The sequence below is a fragment of the Lagenorhynchus albirostris genome, chromosome 13 (genome assembly GCF_949774975.1).
Source record: "Lagenorhynchus albirostris chromosome 13, mLagAlb1.1, whole genome shotgun sequence".
Lineage (NCBI taxonomy): Eukaryota > Metazoa > Chordata > Mammalia > Artiodactyla > Delphinidae > Lagenorhynchus > Lagenorhynchus albirostris.
In genome coordinates, this window is record NC_083107.1 from 75,318,965 (window position 1) to 75,337,653 (window position 18,689).

Here is an 18,689-nt window from a genome sequence, read left to right on the forward strand (position 1 = left end):
CTGCTTTGTCCTTAGCTGCTTATTATGTGCTCTGTCACTCTCTTCTGTCTCCTCTGCTATATACCATGAGGTTTGAGAAAGTACGACTCATGTCCCTCTTGTTTATGGCTTATTCCCAGAATTTACCATAGTGCCTGGCGTATGATTAGGGCTCACTGAGGATTCAGTAAATCAACGAATGTTTAAATGAAAGAAAATTGGTGTGTTTTACCTTAAGAGACCGTCAATATTTTGAGGACAGTACGTGCTATCCTTGCCCTTGTGTTTCCTTCGTGCCCGTGACTCATGCTCATTTGGTATCTGTGGAAGGTTGGATGGATGCGTGGGGATGATGATGGAGAGTTGGGATATTTGATAGAATTACCAACGAGCTCAACTTACTTTCTTTACACACACATTATTAGAGTGAGCTGTTCTGTATTTGATATTTTATATGGGGATGTGTTTTAAAGTAGCTCTATGCTTTGGTACAACATGCAATTAGACTTGGATATAGGGCCAGCTGTTGAGGACCATTGAGAGCTGGGAAGAGGAGGAGTCTTTGGAGGTCTTTCTGAGAAGGGATCATGGGGTGGCAAAGGGACAGCTAGATGGTAATTGCCTACAAGAAGAGACAAGTGCTCCTCTCATTTGATCAACAGTGAACATTCCATGCCTGTCCTGCCTCCAGGATTTCCATGCCTTTGATGGAAAGTATGTCAAATGGCACAGTTACCCCCAGGCTTCATAATAAAGTGATTAGAGAGATGATATAACCATAGAGTAGAAATGGAATTTCCCGTCCCTTTGAATTTAGTGCACACAATGGAGAACTGAGAGATGGTAGAAAGCAGAACAGAGAAGCGTGAGCAACACATGCCCTCCTGAGAGAAATAATGTAATGACGGGTGTGAATGAGGATGACTTTTACAAGCGGCGTCCAATCAGGAGCCTGATGTTTGTGCTTACTGTCATTTAAAGCTTTTCGCAGACTTTTGATTCCGGTGTTCCTATACCATATTCAGATATTTCCAGAAGCGGTGGGAAAAGTGATTTGGGAGATGGAGGAGGGACGTAGAGTGTCTTAGTCTGTGTGAGCTGCTATGACAAAATACCACAAACTGGTGGCTTATAAACAACATCAATTTATTTCTCACAGTTCTGGAGGCCGGGAAGTCCAAGACCATGGCACCTGGGGAGGGCCCACTTCTAAGATGGTAGTCTTTTTGCTGTGTCCTGACGTGTTGAAAAGGGCAAAGAAGCTTTCTCAGGTCTCTTCTATAAGGGTACCGATTCCATGTGTGAGGGCTTTGCCTTCATGATCTAATCACATCTCAAAGGCCCCACCTCCTAATACTGTCACCTTGGGGATTAGGATTTCAACATATGCATTTTGGGGAAACGTAAACATTCAGATCATAGCAGAACGGATGTATGGCAGCACAACACTATTCTTGAATAAATTTATAAATGATGGCAGAAATTATGGCACTCCAAAATGTGTTTGTCCCTTTGGCTATACGAGAATGAATTCATAATGTTAGTCCTGGAGGATATCTATCCACTGTATACTGCAAGTCAGGAGCACACGAGGGTGAGACCCAGGACTCGGGTTCTTCCCGTGGCCTCCTGGCAGGTGGGCCATACACATTTAGACCCTACCAGCCTGTCCATCCTGCGCTAGTCTCATCTGGCACGACTGTTCTCCCCGAATCATTGTCTTTCACCATCACAGAATATCAGTTGACACCATTAAACAACCCACTGCCCTATAACCTTGGTTTTCCAAGTGTGGTCTGAGGACCAGCGGCCTGGCGTCACCTGGGAATCTCAGGCTTCATCCAGAACTCACAAGTCAGAATTTGAATTTAACAAGATTCCCCAGTGATTTATATGCACTTTTACAATTTGGAAGCACTGCCCTATAACACCCTTCACTGGTCTGCTTCTTTATAAGGGACATTCTAGTCTCCTAAATTCAGCCTATTCTGTCTCAAATTACGTTCCTACATCTGGTCATCAAACTTTCTTTTTTTTTTTCCATCTGAGAGATGGTTTTTCCAGGCCCGCTGCTGACAGATGCTGCTTTACTACCTGGAGATGAGCCTTTCAAGGCCGTGTGTATTCAAAGAGAGAGGAAAAAGGAAATAGCTTCAGGTCAGTTTAATTTCTCTGTCCACTTAGTTCCACATAGGATACACGTGGCTTGTTTTTATTTTCTTAAAGACAGTCAGTTTCTGATTTCCTGAAGCTATAAGTTGTTAAAGAATCGTTTGCATGTCTTCTTGAAGTTGAATGTGTTAGATGAAATTATAGTTTTGATCTTTGATGTTAAGAAAGCACCTTCCCAAACACCATCAATGCTGATATTTGTGATATTAGGCTGGTCACAAAACACCTATGGGTCTGTTGGTGAGTTAGTTTGTAACCAAAAAGATTAGAATAGGAGTCTCCTCCACTCACTCCCCCCTGAAGACCCCTGCAGAGCAAAGTGTAACATACAGTAGGCTGAGGTGAGCTGGTCTGTACACTGGGAAAAGGGGAATATGGGAGAAATGAACAAACCTATCAAGCCATTAGGGGGTCTTGGTTGAGGATTTCAGTTTGTAATGTAACATTGTTATAATAAACAGAAGGGAGTGAAGAAGGGCTTGATTTGACCTTTTATAGTTTCCAAATGTTCATGAAAGGCAGTGTACCTTTAGTTGTAGAGAACTTGTGGCTTTTTGAACTATCCAGTATGGTGGTAAATTTCTTTAAAATCATCCATCTTATAATAAAAGCCTGCAGCCTTCAGACTGAGACAGGTCTAGATTCAAATGCCAGCCTCAGGTTTTACTAGTTTTGTGACCTTGGGCAACTTAGTTTCCTCATCTGTAAAATGTAGAATTTCACAACTAATGTGGAGAGTTGTGAACTTTAGTGAAAATGGATGCAAAATATCTGGCACGTAGTTGGGATTCAATAGTTTGTGGCTTTTATTCTGTAGCTGCTATGGTAATGCTTAGCGGAGTAAACATGTAAGAAACACTTGTCGAATTTGCTTTTTCCCTGAACTCATCTTCTTATGTTGAGGGATAGAGGTAGTAATAATCTGGGGAAAAGGTCTTCTCTTGATAACTTGACTTAGAAGTTAACTTATATAAGCAGTCCCCGGTTGAAAAATCAGTCTCGTTAACCAGCTCTGTTATTAAGACAGATTTTAGGATGACATTTCAGGAATATAATGAGTCCAGTTGACATCCGTGGACATCCTTGATATAGCCATGGTGTTTCTCTGTGATGATTCTTGCTTCCAACCTAATAGAACTCAGGAGGAGAAATATATCTCAGTTTCCATGCTGTGAATACAGTAGCTATTAGCTCAGGTCAAATTTCTTCCTCATCAGGGTTTGAGGGTAAGTACCTTCCACCTCGCAGGGGACGGGTCAGGCATTCACATGTGCTGGATGTTTGCATGATAGGTGTTCCTGTTCGAGCTGAGTTGCTGAACAGCAGAAGAGGGTGGCACTTGGAGGTTGGATGTGGCACACATGAAAGGACTTGAGATGAAGAACCAGGAAAGAAAAATACCATGTTATGCCCTTAACCGTGAGTAATGACCTTGAGTACACACTTAATATTTACTTTATGCTCTTATATATTTTATTAATTAGACCTTCGGTAACCTTATGTAAATAGTGCTCATAATTAAGGGGCAGGACATTGACTGATGTACTTTAGGTGCCTTAAATGGTAAAGGCAGTTTGCGAAGTTCAGGTTCATGGTGGTTGGATATGCGTGGGCTTCGGGCAGGGAAAAGAAGCACACTAAAATCCTTGACCCAGTTCCTATAGGTTGCGCTAAAAATGAGGTTCATGATTGAAAAGATACATTTCTAAATTGGCTGAATAATCCCCATTATCTCATGCTACAGTGATAAAATGAAAACATGACCCAAAAGTGTTGATGTTTATCCCTAAGAAATTACTCATCGTATTTTTGATTTTTCTGATTCAATCCTTTATAATGGACATTTTTTTTCTCCTTGGATATTTTTGTTCTTCTTTTTGGAAAGATGAGTGATACCAGAAAATTTTTAAATGTACTTTTCACAGCTGTTTTTATATGATCAAAAAGCAGTTTCTTCAAATTGGAGAAGCATTTACAAATCTCATTATTTTCCAACTTCATAGTTTAAGGATTTTAGTTTGGTTTTAGAGAAACCTTTTAGGAATTAAACTAGAATTTTTTTCTACCAATGCACCCATCATCCAATGTGGGAACTAGAATATTGACAAAAGCATGCTGTGTGATTTTCCCATTATATCTCCTTTTCTCTCCCCAGTTAAGGTGGCAGTCATCCTTAATACTGTGTTTACTATACCTTTTCTAGAAATTTATTAAACCTTCATTTTTTTTTGAACTTACACAAAGAGGTTAGGAAATCAGTCTCTATCTCTTAGGAACATGTGATTCTTTCGGAAACATTCAATGTAACGTAAAACAAAACTCAGATTGGAGGAGATGTTAGTCCTTGTTTTTTTGTTTAAATACTACAATTTAATGTTTGACAAGGAATAGCACAAATCAAATTTTATGACACTCTAAAAGCAGTTCTACATATTACATGAGGAACCTTCTGGCAAATAAGAACACTATGTCATTTGTCATCGAGAACTGTGGTAACTAGCAAGTGTTACAGAGGACAGAGTTAATAATGAGTTTCATGTGTAAGTAAGTCTTCCTGTTTGTACTGCACACGGTGAAATTATGCCAGTTTTGAGAGACAGAACATGGTCCTTCTAACTTACCATTGGTTTTTGCCATCGAATGGTTCTAAAATGTTATCTCACTGTGATCTTGATTTGCATTTCTCTCATCTCTAATGAAATCAAATGGTTTTTCATATATTAATTGGTCATATGTAATTCCTCTTTTTTTCTTTTATTTATTTATTTATAATATCTATTTATTTATTTATTTTGGCTGTGCTGGGTCTTCATTGCAGCACATAGGATCTTCATTGCAGCATGCGGGACCTTTCGTTGCAGCATGCGAACTCTTAGTTGCGGCATGCATGCGGGATCTAGTTCCCCAACCAGGGATGGAACCCGGGCCCCCTGCATTGGGGGAGTGGAGTCTTACCCACTGGGCCACCAGGGAAGTCCCTATAATTCCTCTTTTATAAAATACCTATTTATGTCTTTTGTCTATTTGTCTTCTTTTTGATTTGTAGAAGTATTATATTTTTTATGCTTTTGCTGATGTCAGTTACACATGTGACAACATATCACACAGCCTCTACCTTAACGATTTGATTTTTTAAGAGTGTTTTGTCATAACAGATATTTTGATTTTAGTATGAACAAGTTTTCAGTTTTTGTATTCCTAGTTCCTTTGTCATTTCAAGAAATCCTTGTCTACCCAATGATTAGGATGATCGTTTTCTGCCATGCCAGTTATATTAACTAATGTCTTAATTCATTAATTGTTATGTTACACACGTGAGCCGTAAGAAAATGTGTGAGACACTGTTCTCACGAGAAATAAGCCCCTGGACAGATACGTAGAACATGGTAAGTGCTACTACAACATTTAGTACACTTGGGCAGAAAAACACTTCCTTAAAACAGCATTCTGTAAAGTGGAAAACTTACATAGTTTTTTTCACATCTACCCTTAAAACTTGATGGAAACAGGCAGGAACATCTAGTCTCATTTATCTATAATAATATTTGAAGACCATAGAAGAATTTGTTAAGAATGAGTCATATACGGCTGATTATAAAACAAATTTTATGTGTCAATTTTTTGTGTGTGAGTTTGAAAATCCTCACCCTTACCTCCCACTAAGATTCTAGTGTGAATTATAAAACTGCAATGTTTTAATACAAAGCTGCAACTGATTATGATCCAAACTGGACCATCTTTGGTATTTGCCATGTTTGCTCTCGTTCCAGTTAAATGTGTGTTTGGATGTCTACTTCTTGCCTCATCTTGGGACCCTTGTTACTAGTCACACTGAATCCTTAGGTTTTGCCAATACACTTGATCAAATTGTAGAGTCTGAGTATGTAGCAGGCATCCATACAGATGGCTTTGATTACATCAAGTATGCTCTGCGAAATGCAAGTTGCCTTCCTTCTTAGTTCGATGACTATGATCCTCTCTATCTTTTCTCCTCTCTAATCTCAGAGTTCTTGAAACTATTTGAATTCTCTTTGGTGGCTTCTGGAGAATTGATCTCATGTGTGCTGTCTTGGGGAGGAGAATGCTTCAAATCACCTATCGTGGGATGTTCCAATTCTTGCTTGAAGTGTCCTATGAAAATTGATGCCCATGGCAGGGAAAAAATACACATGATGATACAGCTTTGAAACATCATTGCACTTCCTCCAGTCAGCAAGAAAGCTCTAGCCACATCATATCCGAATATCCTTCATATTATACTAGGAGAGGAATAAGAACAGGGTAAAAGGAACAAAGAGAAGAGTTACTTAACCCACATGGCATGGCCAAAGAAAGCATCTAAGAAGAGTCAGTAAGCATGAGCTCGATGAAGAAGAAAGAGGAGGAAAGCAGTGCAACATGCAGCAACTACAGTGGAGAGAACGGCTACGGAGCTTTTAAAAGATGGCTCGTTTCCTTCTGTGGCTTAGGAGACATTGATATCATCACCCAGTTCAAATCCTCAGTCTGGCAGTATGGGGATCCACCATCACCATCACCACCAGAAACCACACGAGTGGTTAGCATATGTAAATATGACCTCATACACATTTATTCAAAGTGACATTCATATCAAAATAGATCATTTCGCACAAGGGACAAAGGGCAAACCTTGGCTACAACTTGTGTGCCAAGAGGGTGGTTTTCCAGAAAAAGTCCCTAAGGTCTCTTTCCTTACCAAGGGCAAAATGTTCAAGTGCAAGAGCCTGCCACATGTTTCCCTTCGAGCAGATGGCAGAAAGGTTTGTCTGCAATGTGGAACTTGTTAAGGGGGGAAGGCCTTCCTGATAGAGATCAAGAAGACTGCTTAAATTTACTTAGTGGTAGAATGGTTTGTAATCCATTCATGCTTGTGAGTTTAATGCCTTTATAATTACTTGTAAGTAGATTGAGAGAATCAACTCAAGGGAAAAGACTGTTTATCTGATGCTTAAACTTCTGCTGAACACTCCAGACAATATATCCATTCCTTGTCTATGTCATTGAATTATGTTTTACAAAGACATCATTTTAATTTTGCTACTTTGATAATGAAAATATTTTGCCTGTCTATGAAAGAGAGGCCAAGGACCATAAAGGGGTTGTTTTTGGAAATGGCCTGATGGTCTTTATGGACAGTAACATCAAGACCAACCACCACTAAAATATGACCACTCTCACTACAACCCTAGATGCTATGTTGTGTAGGTGAGGATGCATTAGGTTTTGCTACGGTAACAAACAGCCCCCAGATATCAGTGGTTGAAGACAAGTTTATCTGTCTCATACCAAGTTCACTCTGCAAAACTTGCCAAGGCAGCTGTCCTCCACATGTCGGCTCAGCATTCCAGGGTACTCGAAAATTGTGGCACTTGTATGCACACACTTCCATAATCTCCCAGGCAGAATGAGAACCGAATGATCTTATACTGACGATTAAATTTTCCATCCCCCAAGCGACACAAGCCTGTTCTGTCCATAACCCATTAGAAAGGACTAATCATAAGACACCCCCCACCCCGCAACTGCAAGTTGGGTTAGGAAATTTAATCCTCTCATACAATGAGAAGGGGAGGAAATTGAATAAAGACAAATATTTACAATCTACTTTTAACATGAATTGTTCCAAATTTGCAAAGCAACTGTATGCAGTGAGAATGAATGTGCTCATTTTAAATACAAGAGGCACTATAGATTAAGTGCCTGAGAGCATGGGTTTGGAGTCAGAAAATCTTAAATCTCTAGCGTATGCTCTATGGGGGCTCAGGCAAAACATAATCTCTGTTTCATTTTTTGATAAATTGGGATGAGATTACTTCATAGAGATGTTTTGAGGTTTAAATGCAGTAAATAAAATGGATTGCAGGGTCTGATACATAGATGCTCAAAAAACTTTAGCTCATATAATTAAAAGGACACTGATTAATCAGAGTTAAGACATACATAGCTAACGAGTGAGAGACTAGTCTTCTCAAATACTTTAGGGGGAACACATTGACTCAGAAGACAAAATTTTTTAAAGCTAGCCAAACTGGATTCAGAACTCACATTTATCTAATTTCCTACTGTACCACAATGCCTTTTGTTTTGACATGGGATGGTAATGTGTTATCAGGTTCTCCCAAACCTTCTTTATGAATAGCCTCTCTCCCTAACCCAACCTCTCTACCCTGGCTCTACCATATCCACAGAGAGGACTTGGGTTTAGCCATAGTTGCTCAAGCATTTAAGTAAGGAAAGCAGGAGATACCATGTTTCGTGTCAGGAGACTTGGGCTCCAGTCCTAACTGTGTTGCTCAATATTTATGTGGCGTTAGGCAAGCCACTTAAATTCTCAACTATGAATATGGGATAGTAGAAGTTTGTGCGTCAAACAAAACAAAACAAAACAAAGCAAAACAAAGCAATAGACGTTTAGTTCCTACTTCACAGGGCTGTAGTGATCACATACATTAAAATATTTTAAAACACTTTAAAATATCCAAAGGGCCATAGAGGACTTAAGGACAAAAAAGATTCTATCTAGCAGAAGAGCAGAGAGCATGAAGACTCAGATCAGTGTAGGTTACATGGGTCTGGTTTCACTGCAAAGGCCTATGGTGAGAACAGTGTATTTGTCCAAAAGTCCTGAACCCCTAGACACCCACACACTCCATTTATCACCCAGCCTAACTTGCTGCCTTCCTACTAGTCAGCCACCCAGACTGTCTCCTTTTGAAAAGAGATGATGTGTATTTCATTAACATTAGGACTGCTCCTTCTTAGGCAAACCTTTCTTAATACACCAAAAGCACAGATAAAATAAAAACCTCTGTTCTTCAAAATATACTGTAAGAAAAGACACTGTTAAGAAAATTAAATGATAAGCCACAGACTGGGAGAAAAAATTTGAGAGAGAACTTGTACCTGTAAGATATAAAGAACTCATACAACAAAAAGAAGAAAAAGGAAAAGAAAATCTCAATTTTTTTTTAAAAGGACAAAGACTCTAAGCAGACATTACATCAAAGAAGATGCATGAATGGCCAATAACACCTGAAAACATGTTCAATGTCATTGTTATCAAAGGAATGCAAATTAAAACCACAATGAGATATACTGCACACCTATTAGAATGGCTAAATTAAAAAAAATACCAAGTGGTATTGAAACTGGAACTGTCATATATTGCAAGTGGAAATGAAAATGTTGTAGCCACTTTGGAAAACATTTTGGTATTTTCTTATAAAGTTATCATACACTTACCATATGTCCCAATATTCCTACTCTAAAATTTATCCAAGAGAGATGAAAACATATGCATACACAGTTTGGTTTGGGAATGCTCATAGTACCTTTACTCATAATCAGACTAAATGGGAAACAACCCAAATATCCATCAGCTGGTGAATAGATTAAAATTTTTGTGGTATATACATATAAAGGAAAACTACTTATCAATGAAAAGGAACAAAGTGTTGCTCCCTGCGTTCATGATTGAATCTCAGAAGCATTAAGCTTAGTGACAAAAGGCAGACACAAAATACTGCGTACTGTAGTCCATTTGTGTGAAGTGCCAGAGAGGCAAGTGGAGTGGCAGAAAGACAGCAATTGCCTTTCTGGGTTTGAAAGGGGATTACCTATCAAGGGGATTGAGAAAACTTGCTGACTTGATGGAAATGTTCCATATAGTTTGTGGGTAGTCACACAACTGTATACTTTTGTCAAAATTTATTGAACAGGGATGTTGACCGAAGTTCCACAAGTCCTTGGCTGCCTTCAGATAGGTAGAGGGAGAGTGACTGCTCTTGTTGTAATAGGTTTAAACAATTTAAAAAAAAATGATTCATCTTTTATAGGTGTTCTTGGCAGGATTAATTTGATATAAGATAATCCATCAGAAACATGTCTTTTCATTTTTCCCTTTTAAATTTATATTCATGTTTATTAGTGAAGTTGAATTAATTTTTATTAATAATTTACTGGAAAATCTATTAACTTCTTTTCTGATTTTAAAAATAAACTATTAATTTTAGAGTAGTATTAAATTTGCAAAACATTTATGAATGTAGTACAGAGAGTTCCCATATATACCTCTATACAGTTATCCCTATAATTAACATTTTATATTAATATGGTACATATGTCACAATAAATAAATCAGTATTGATACATTATTATTAACTAAAGTCCACACTTGATTCAGATTTCCTTTTTACCTAATATACTTTTCTCCTGTTCTAGAATCCTACCCAGGATACTACATCAGACTTCCATCAGGTCTTCTTATGGTCCTCTTGGCTATGAGAGTTTCCTCAGGTTTTACTTATTTTTTATTACCTTGAGTTTTAGGGAGTCCTGGTCAAGTTTTTGTGGAATGTCCTCAACTGGGATTTGGCTGAATTTTTTCTTAAGATTAGACTGTTTATGGACTTTGAGGAGGAAGACCCACAGAGGTAATTGCCATTCTCATCACATCAGATCAAGGGCACCTACTATGAACATGACTCATCACAGTTGAGGCTCCTGTTGATCACCTGGCTGAGGTGGTGTTCGTTAGGTTCTTTCATTGTACTCTTTTTTCCTCTTTCCATTCTGTACTTTTTGGAATTAAGTGACTAGATGCAGGAGTGAGGAGTTATGCCTCACCTCCTTGAAGACAGAATATCTACATAAATACATTATTTGGAGTTCTTCTTCATGGGATATTTTTCTGTTCCCCCTATTTATTATAGTTATTAATTTATTCATTTACTAATTTTGTACTTTGGGTTATAACCAAAACCACTTTATTTTTCTGCTGCTCAAATTTTTCCAGCTTTGGTATTGGGGACTCTTTCAGTTAGCTCCTGTGCCTCTTTGACATACTCTCATCATTATGGGTCTGTTTGTTTGTTTGTTTTTTAGTACTTCCTCACTTTCTGACAGTACAAGATGTTCCAGGCTCATTTTATATTGCTCCATCCCTGCCCTGGAATGCCCAGCCATTTCTCCAAGGGGCCCTGGTTCCTTTTATTGCAGAAGGGTATTAGAAACCAAGATCTAGGTGCTGGATGTGCTCATTGCTACTAGGGTGTCATTGCTTCTAGGCCCTTTCAGCTGACAGAGCAAGAAAATATATGAAGGACTACTAACCCACATATATAACCATATCTATAAATACTTCCATGTGTGTCCATCTACATCTATATTAAGCCAAGATCTTTCCAGCTCTAATCCATTACTATGTGAATCATTCCAGCCCTCTCCCCTTGCTTGTCTGTAACCTCCCACTCCAGAAGTGAGACGTCTGGTTCCCACCATTGCCATCCATTCCTTAGTGGTTCAGTTCCAGTATAGATGTATAGTGGTGTCAGAGTTGTTTAACTCATATTCCTGTGGGAAACAACTTTGTCAGCTAGAGTACAGTGCTTGTGTGCAGTTCTTTTTGCTTTAATCCTATAGATGCCACTCACTTCCATAGTTACTGAGGTTAGCATCTTTTTTTCTCACACTCTCTTCAGTGAGATAAAGTTACATCTTTTGTCTCAGTCTGCATCCTGACCTGGTATCGCCTCTGACCCCCCAATAAATGTTTTTTAATTTACATGCATTCAGGCTCACTGTTTGTGCTGTAAATTTCTGTGGGTTTTGAAAAATGCATCATGTCATGTATCCACCATTGCAACTATCATACAGATTAGTTTCACTGCTCTAAAAAAATCTCTTATGTTGTTCCTTCCCAAACACCTGGCCACCACTGATCTGTTTACCATCTTTATAGGTTTGTCTTTTCCAGAATGTCATATAATTGGAATCATGCAGGAGGTAATCTTTAGATTGGTTTCTTTCACGTAGCAATATGCATCTGTGCTTTTGCATTGCTTGATATCTCATTCTCTTTCATCACTGAAGAGCATTCCACTGCATAGATGTGCGGTTTGCCCATTCATCTATTGAAGGACGTCTTGGTTACTTCCAGGTTTGATGATTATGAATAAAGCTGCTGTAACCAATTATATGAAGATTTTTTTGTGTAGACATAAGTTTTAAATCACTTTGGTAAATACCTAGTACCTTGATTGCTGGATTGTATGGAAAGACTATGCTTAGCTTTGTGAGAAACTGTCAAACTATTTTCCAAAGTGTCTTATCATTTTCATTCCCACTAGCAATGAATAAGAGTTTGTATTGCTCTGAATGCTCACCAGAAATTAGTGTTGTCAGTTTTTTGTATTGTAGTCATCCAATAGATGTGTAGAGTTACTCATTGTTTTAATTTTTTTTCAATTTCACTGATAACAAATTATGTTGAGCATCTTTTCACGTTTATTTGATATATATACTATATTCTTCTGTGAGCTGTCTGTTCAAATCTTTTGCTTATTTTTAAAAAATAATTAATTAATTTCTTTTTGGCTGCGTTGGGTCTTCAGTGCTGCACATGGGCTTTCTTTAGTTGCATTGAGCAGGGGCTACTCTTTGTTGTGGTGTGAGGGCTTCTCATTGCTGTGGCTTCTCTTGTTGCGGACCATAGGCTCTAGCGCACAGGCTTCAGTAGTTGTGACACGTGGGCACATTAGTTTTGGCACACGGGCTCTAGAGTGCAGTCTCAGTAGTTGTGGAGCAATGGGCTTAGTTGCTCCACAGCATGTGGGATCTTCCTGGACCAGGGCTTGAACCCGTGTCCCCTGCATTGGCAGGTGGATTCTTAACCATTGCACCACCAGGGAAGCCCCTCTTTTGCTTATTTTTAAAAATTAAAATTGTTTTTTAATTGTTGAAGTTTAAGTGTTCTTTGTATATTTTAGGTGCAAGTCTTTTATCAGATATGTGATACTTTCTTCCAGTGTATGGCTTTTGATTCTTTTCACATCATCTTTTGCAGAGTAGGTTTTAATTTTAATAAAGTTGAACATCTATTTTTTCTTTCATGAATTATGATTTTGATGTTGTATCTCATCACTGATCCCAAAGGCACATAGATTTTCTAAAATGTTTTAGAAGTTTTATAGTTTTGCATTTTTACATTTGGCCAATGATCAATTTTGAGTTAATTTTTGTGTAAAGTGTAAGATGTGTGTCTAGATTTATGTATTCTTTTCTTGCTCTGTGATTTTTAAAAAATTATTTATTTATTTATTTGGCTGCATTGGGTCTCAGTTGCCACACGCGGGATCTTTGTTGTGGCATGTGGGATCTTTCATTGCATCATGCAGGCTTCTCTCTAGTTGTGGCATGGGCTCTAGAGCATGTGGGCTTAGTTGCCCTGCTTCTTGTGGGATCTTAGTTCCCCAACCAGGGATTGAACCCACATCCCCTGCATTGGAAGGCAGATTCTTAACCACTGGACCACCAGGGAAGTCTCTGCTCTGTGATTTTAAAAAGCCATCCAGTTTTCCATTTTTCTTTTGAGTTATTTGACTTCATATTGTTGAATGAAAGAGTTCTTGATATATTCTCAGTAGTGTTCTTTTATCAGTTACATATTTTATAAATATATTCTCCCAGCCTATGGTCTGTGGCTTGCTTTGAAGTTTTTTCTTGGTTTCTTTATTGAATATATACATTACCACAGTACTATTCATATACATAACTTCAGACATTCACATTGTTTATTGAACATGGTAACCCTGCACACACACACACAAAATGAAGTTTAATTTTTGAGCTGACAAACTATCAATCTTTTCCATTATGGTTAGACTTTTATTTTGTTTGTAAAATTCTTTCCTATTTTGAGAAAAAAAATATATTTATATATATATTTTATTCTGTTATCTCCTAAATTAAAATTTTTGAACTTAAATTTAGAATATTATTACACATAAATTTATTTCTAAATATGAGACAGAGATACAGTTCAGTTTTTTTCCATATGAGTAAGCATTTGTTCCCGAAGCATTTATTGCCTAGTTCCTGACTTTCTTACTGATTTATTTTGTCATCTCTGATGTATATGAAGTTCCTCTATATGTGTTTGACTAGGATTTCTTTTCTGTTTCTTTGGTCTATTTGTCTATCCTTTCACCAATAAACTAACCTTGTGTTTATATTAAGTTCAAATTTTGAAAGCTTAGTAGGGTGAATTTCTACTGATTTTTCTTCAAATTTGTCTTAGCTCTTCTTGGTATTTTAAAATCCCATATTGATTTTTGCTTATTTTTGCTTATTTTTGCTGATCAAATGAAGGTAATTTGTTCTGTTCCTAGTTCGCTAAAACATTTGTACTAAAAGTCAGGTGTTAACTTTTCAAATACTTATTTTTTGCATGTGTTTCAGTAATCAATAATATTTTTACCTGATAATGAAATGAATTACATTCAAATTGTCCATAAACGTTGAATGTCTATGGTTGGAATCACGGTATTAGGAAGAAAGAACTAGGAAAATAGAAATTATGGTCAGAGAATGGAATGCATGCAACTGAAATTATATAGAGACTGCAGTTATAGAAATGTTATAGAAATGTAAGTTCTGGTATATAACCATGAGAATGAGTGCCTAGAACAAGATTATCTGAAGAGGGGTGTTTGAGAAATTAATAGGTGTTGGAAGAATGATCTTTATGCACTGTGAAATCACCAAGAATGAAGATAGGAATAATGGTACAAGCAGTGAGCCAAGATTTATGAACATTGAGACTTGAAGGGCAACAGGTGGATGATACCAACAAGCAATGGTAGCAGAGATATAATCTGATGCCATGCAATTTAAAGCTGGGGTTTTAAGTGAGGAGTAAGGGAAAATGATTTAGAAGCGGCAGTTAGGGGCACGGAGGATACTTGCCCCTTTTGCAATTAAGAGGGCTAGCTGTGTAGAAGCAGCATTTCAGAGGAGAGTCACATAGCTGTAAGAACAAGAGGATAAAGGATGTTTAGAGATGATTTTGAATACACAGTAAATATTACAATTAATTGACAACGAGCTCCAGAGATCATGGTAGACCAAATTTAAAAATTGAGGTGGTGTTAGGAGATGAGAATGGAATAAAGCATATTCATAGAAATTTAAGGTTAGAATGATGGAGTTGAGAGGTAACTCAAAAGTCTGTGTCTTGTAGTGATAACTGGGTATAATGAACATAGTAAAATTAGGCTCCATAGATACAGCGTGGATAATAGGGATGAGGCTGTGTGAACTAGTGGGGTAGGGAGGGGATGTCTGGGTTCTATTTTTTTAAGAGTTAATTTTTTAGAGCAGTTTTAGGTACACGGCAACATTGAAAGAAGGTACAGATTTCCTATATACCTCCTGACCCCACACATGCATAGCCTCCCTAATTATCAACATCCCCCATCAGAGTGGTATATTAGTTACATTTGATAAGCCTATATTGAAATACCATAATCACCCAAAGTCCATATTTCACATTATGATTCACTCTTGGTGTAGTACGTTCTGTGAGTTTGGACAGATGTATAATGACATGTCTCCATCATTATAGTACCATACAGAGTAGTTTCACTGCCCTAAAGTCCTCTGTGCTCTACCTATTTTTCCCTCTTCACCCCGTCCAGCCCCCTAGCAACCATTGATCTTATTACTGTCTTCCTAGTTTTGCCTTTTGCAGAATGTCATATAATTAGAATCATACAGTGTGTAACCTTTTCAGATTAACTTCTTTCACTTAGTAATGTGCATTAAAGTTCCTCTTTGTATTTTTATGGCTTGATAGATCATTTATTTTTACTGCTGATTAATATTGCATTGTCTGTATATACCACAGTTTATTCACCTACTGAAGGAAATCTTGGTTGCTTCCAAGTTTTGGCAATTATGGAAAAAGAAAGCTGCTATAAACATCTGTGTGCAGATTTTTACGTGGACCTAAGTTTTCAGCTCCTTTGGATAAATACCAAGTTTTGTAAGAAACCGTCATACTGTCTTCCAAAATGACTGTGCCATTTTGCCTTCCCACCAGCGATGAGCAAGAGTTCTAGTTACTCCACATGCTCTCCAGAATTTGGTGTTGTCAGAACGGGTGTGTAGTGATATTTCATTGTTTTTATAATTTGCATTGCCCTGATGACATGTGATGTGGAGCATTTTTTCACATCCTATCTGCCATTTATATATCTTATTTGCTAAGGTGTCTGTTAAGGTCTTGTGCCCATTTTTAAATCGAGTTGTTTGCTTTTCTACTGTTGAGTTTTAAGAGTTCTTTGTATATTTTGAATAACATTCCTTTATCAGATGTATTGTTTGCAAATATTTTCTCCCAGTCTGTGGCTTGCCTTTTCATTCTCTTGGCACTGTTTTTACAGAGCAGAAGTTTCTAATTTTAATGAAGTCCAGGTTATCCTTTATTTTTTTTTTTAGTGGATTGTGCTTTTGTTTTGCATCTAAAGGTCATTGCCATATGCAAGGTTGTTTATGTTTTCTCCTATGTTATTTTCTAAGAGTCTTATAGTTTTGCGTTTTACATTTAAAACTATGGTCCATTTTGAGTTAATTTTTGTGAAATGTGTAAGGTCTGTATCTAGATTCTTTTTTTTTTGCATATGAATTACCAGCTTCTCCATTGTATTGCCTTTGCTCCTTTGTCAAAGATCAGTTGATTGTATTTATATGGGTCTATTTCTGGGCTCTCTAGTCTGTTCCACTGATCTATTTGTCTGTTATTTTGACAATGCCGCACTGTCTTGATTACTGGAGATTTACAGTAAGTCTTGATGTCTGGTAATGTCAGTTATTCAACTTTATTTTCCTACTTGCAATAATATTTTAGCTATTTTGAAACTTTTGCCTCGCCATATAAACCTCAGAATCAGTTTGTCAATATCCACCAAATAACATGCTGAGATTTTGATTGGAATTTCACTGAATCTATAGATCATGTTGAGAAGAAATGACATCTTGACAATATTGAGTCTTTTTATCCATGAACATGAAATCTCTCTCCATCTATTTATTTCTTTAATTTCATTCATCAGAATCTTGTAATTTTCTTCATATAGGTCATGTACATATTTTGTTAGATTTATACCTAGGTGCTAATATAAATAATACTGTGTTTTTAATTTCAAATCCCCTTTTGTTCATTGCTGAATGTAAGAAAGCACTTAATTTTTATAAACTAATCTTGTATCCTGCAACCTTGTGATAATCACTTATTAGTTCCAGGAGATTTTCTGTCATTTCTTTTGGATGTTATACATAGATGACCGTTTCACCTGTGAAAAGACAGTTTTATTTCTTCCTTCCCAATTTGTATACCTTTTATTTCCTTGATTTGTCTTGTTACATTAGCTAGTACTTCCAGTATGATGTTGAAAATGAGTGGTGAGAGGGTCACCCTTGCCTTGTTTCTGATCTTAGTAGGAGAGCTTCTTGTTCTCTACTAGAAAAGTAGAGTTTCATACGTCATTAATTATGATGTTAGCTGTAGGGGTTTTTGTTTGTTTGTTTTGGGGTTTTTGGTACATATGTCTTATCAGTTTGAGGCAGTCTCCCTTTATTCCTAGTTTACTGAGAATTTTTCTTTTTATCATGAATGGATGTTGGATTTTGCCAAATCCCTTTTTATTAATCTATTGATACGATCATGTAGATTTTTCTTTTTTAGCTTGTTGATATGATGATTTATATTAATTGATTTTCAAATGTTGAAACAGCCTTCTATACCTGGGATATATCCCACTTGGTCATGGTATATAATTCATTTTATACATTGTTGGATTTGATGTTTTAATATTTTGTTGAGGAGTTTTACATTTATGTTCATAAGAAAGATCGATCTGTATTTTTCTTTACTTGTAATATCTTTGCTTGGTTTTGGTATAAAGGTTAATATTGGCCTCACAGAACAAGTTAAGAAGTATTCCTTCTGCTTCTCTCCTCTGAAAGAGATTGTAAAGAATTGTCATAATTTATACCTTTAATGTTTGATAGAATTCACCAGTGAGCCCATCTGGGCCTGATGCTTTATGTTTTAGAAGACCATTAATTACTGATTCCGTTTCTTTAATAGATGTAGACTTATTCACATTGTCTATTTCTTCCTGTGTAAGTTTTGGGAAATTGTGTCTTCAGAGAATTGGTCCATTTCATTTAGGTGACCAAATTTGTGGGCATGGAATTGTTCATAGTATTCCTTAATTATTCTTTCAACGTTCTTGGTATCTGTAGTGAAATGCCCTCTTTCATTTCTGATATTAGTAACCTGTGTCCTCTCTTGTTTTTTCTTAGCTTGTCTAGGAACTTATTAATTTTATTGATTTTTTTTTTCAAAGAACCAGCTTTTGGTTTCTTTATTGATTTCCTGTTTTTAATTTTATTGATTTTTGCTCTAATTCTTATTATTTTCTTTCTTCTACTTACTTTGTATTTAATTTGCTCTTCTGTTTTTAGTTTCCCAAGGTGAAAACTTAGATTAGTGATTTTAGATCTTTTTTGTTTCTAATATATGCATTCAACGTTATAAGTTTCCCGCTAAGCACTGCTTTGGCTGTGTCTCACGGATTTTTACAAGTTGTGCTTTCACCTTTATTTAGTTCAAAATGTTTTAAAATTTATCTTAAGATTCCTTCTTTGTTTACAAGTGTGTTGTTTAAGGAACT

General features: G+C 36.9%; 1 long non-coding RNA gene across 2 annotated transcripts in view; it reads left to right on the forward strand.

Annotated features, from left to right (window-relative positions):
* Positions 1-18,689, forward strand: part of LOC132531400 (uncharacterized) — a 363,003-nt gene that overhangs the window by 166,637 nt on the left and 177,677 nt on the right. Inside the window, exon 3 of one of the 2 annotated variants that reach the window (XR_009544085.1) lies at positions 3,444-3,570. The exons of the other annotated variant lie outside the window; for it this stretch is intronic. This is a non-coding gene — a long non-coding RNA (uncharacterized LOC132531400). The remainder of the gene's footprint in view (positions 1-3,443; positions 3,571-18,689) is intronic. 2 annotated transcript variants of the gene reach the window in all.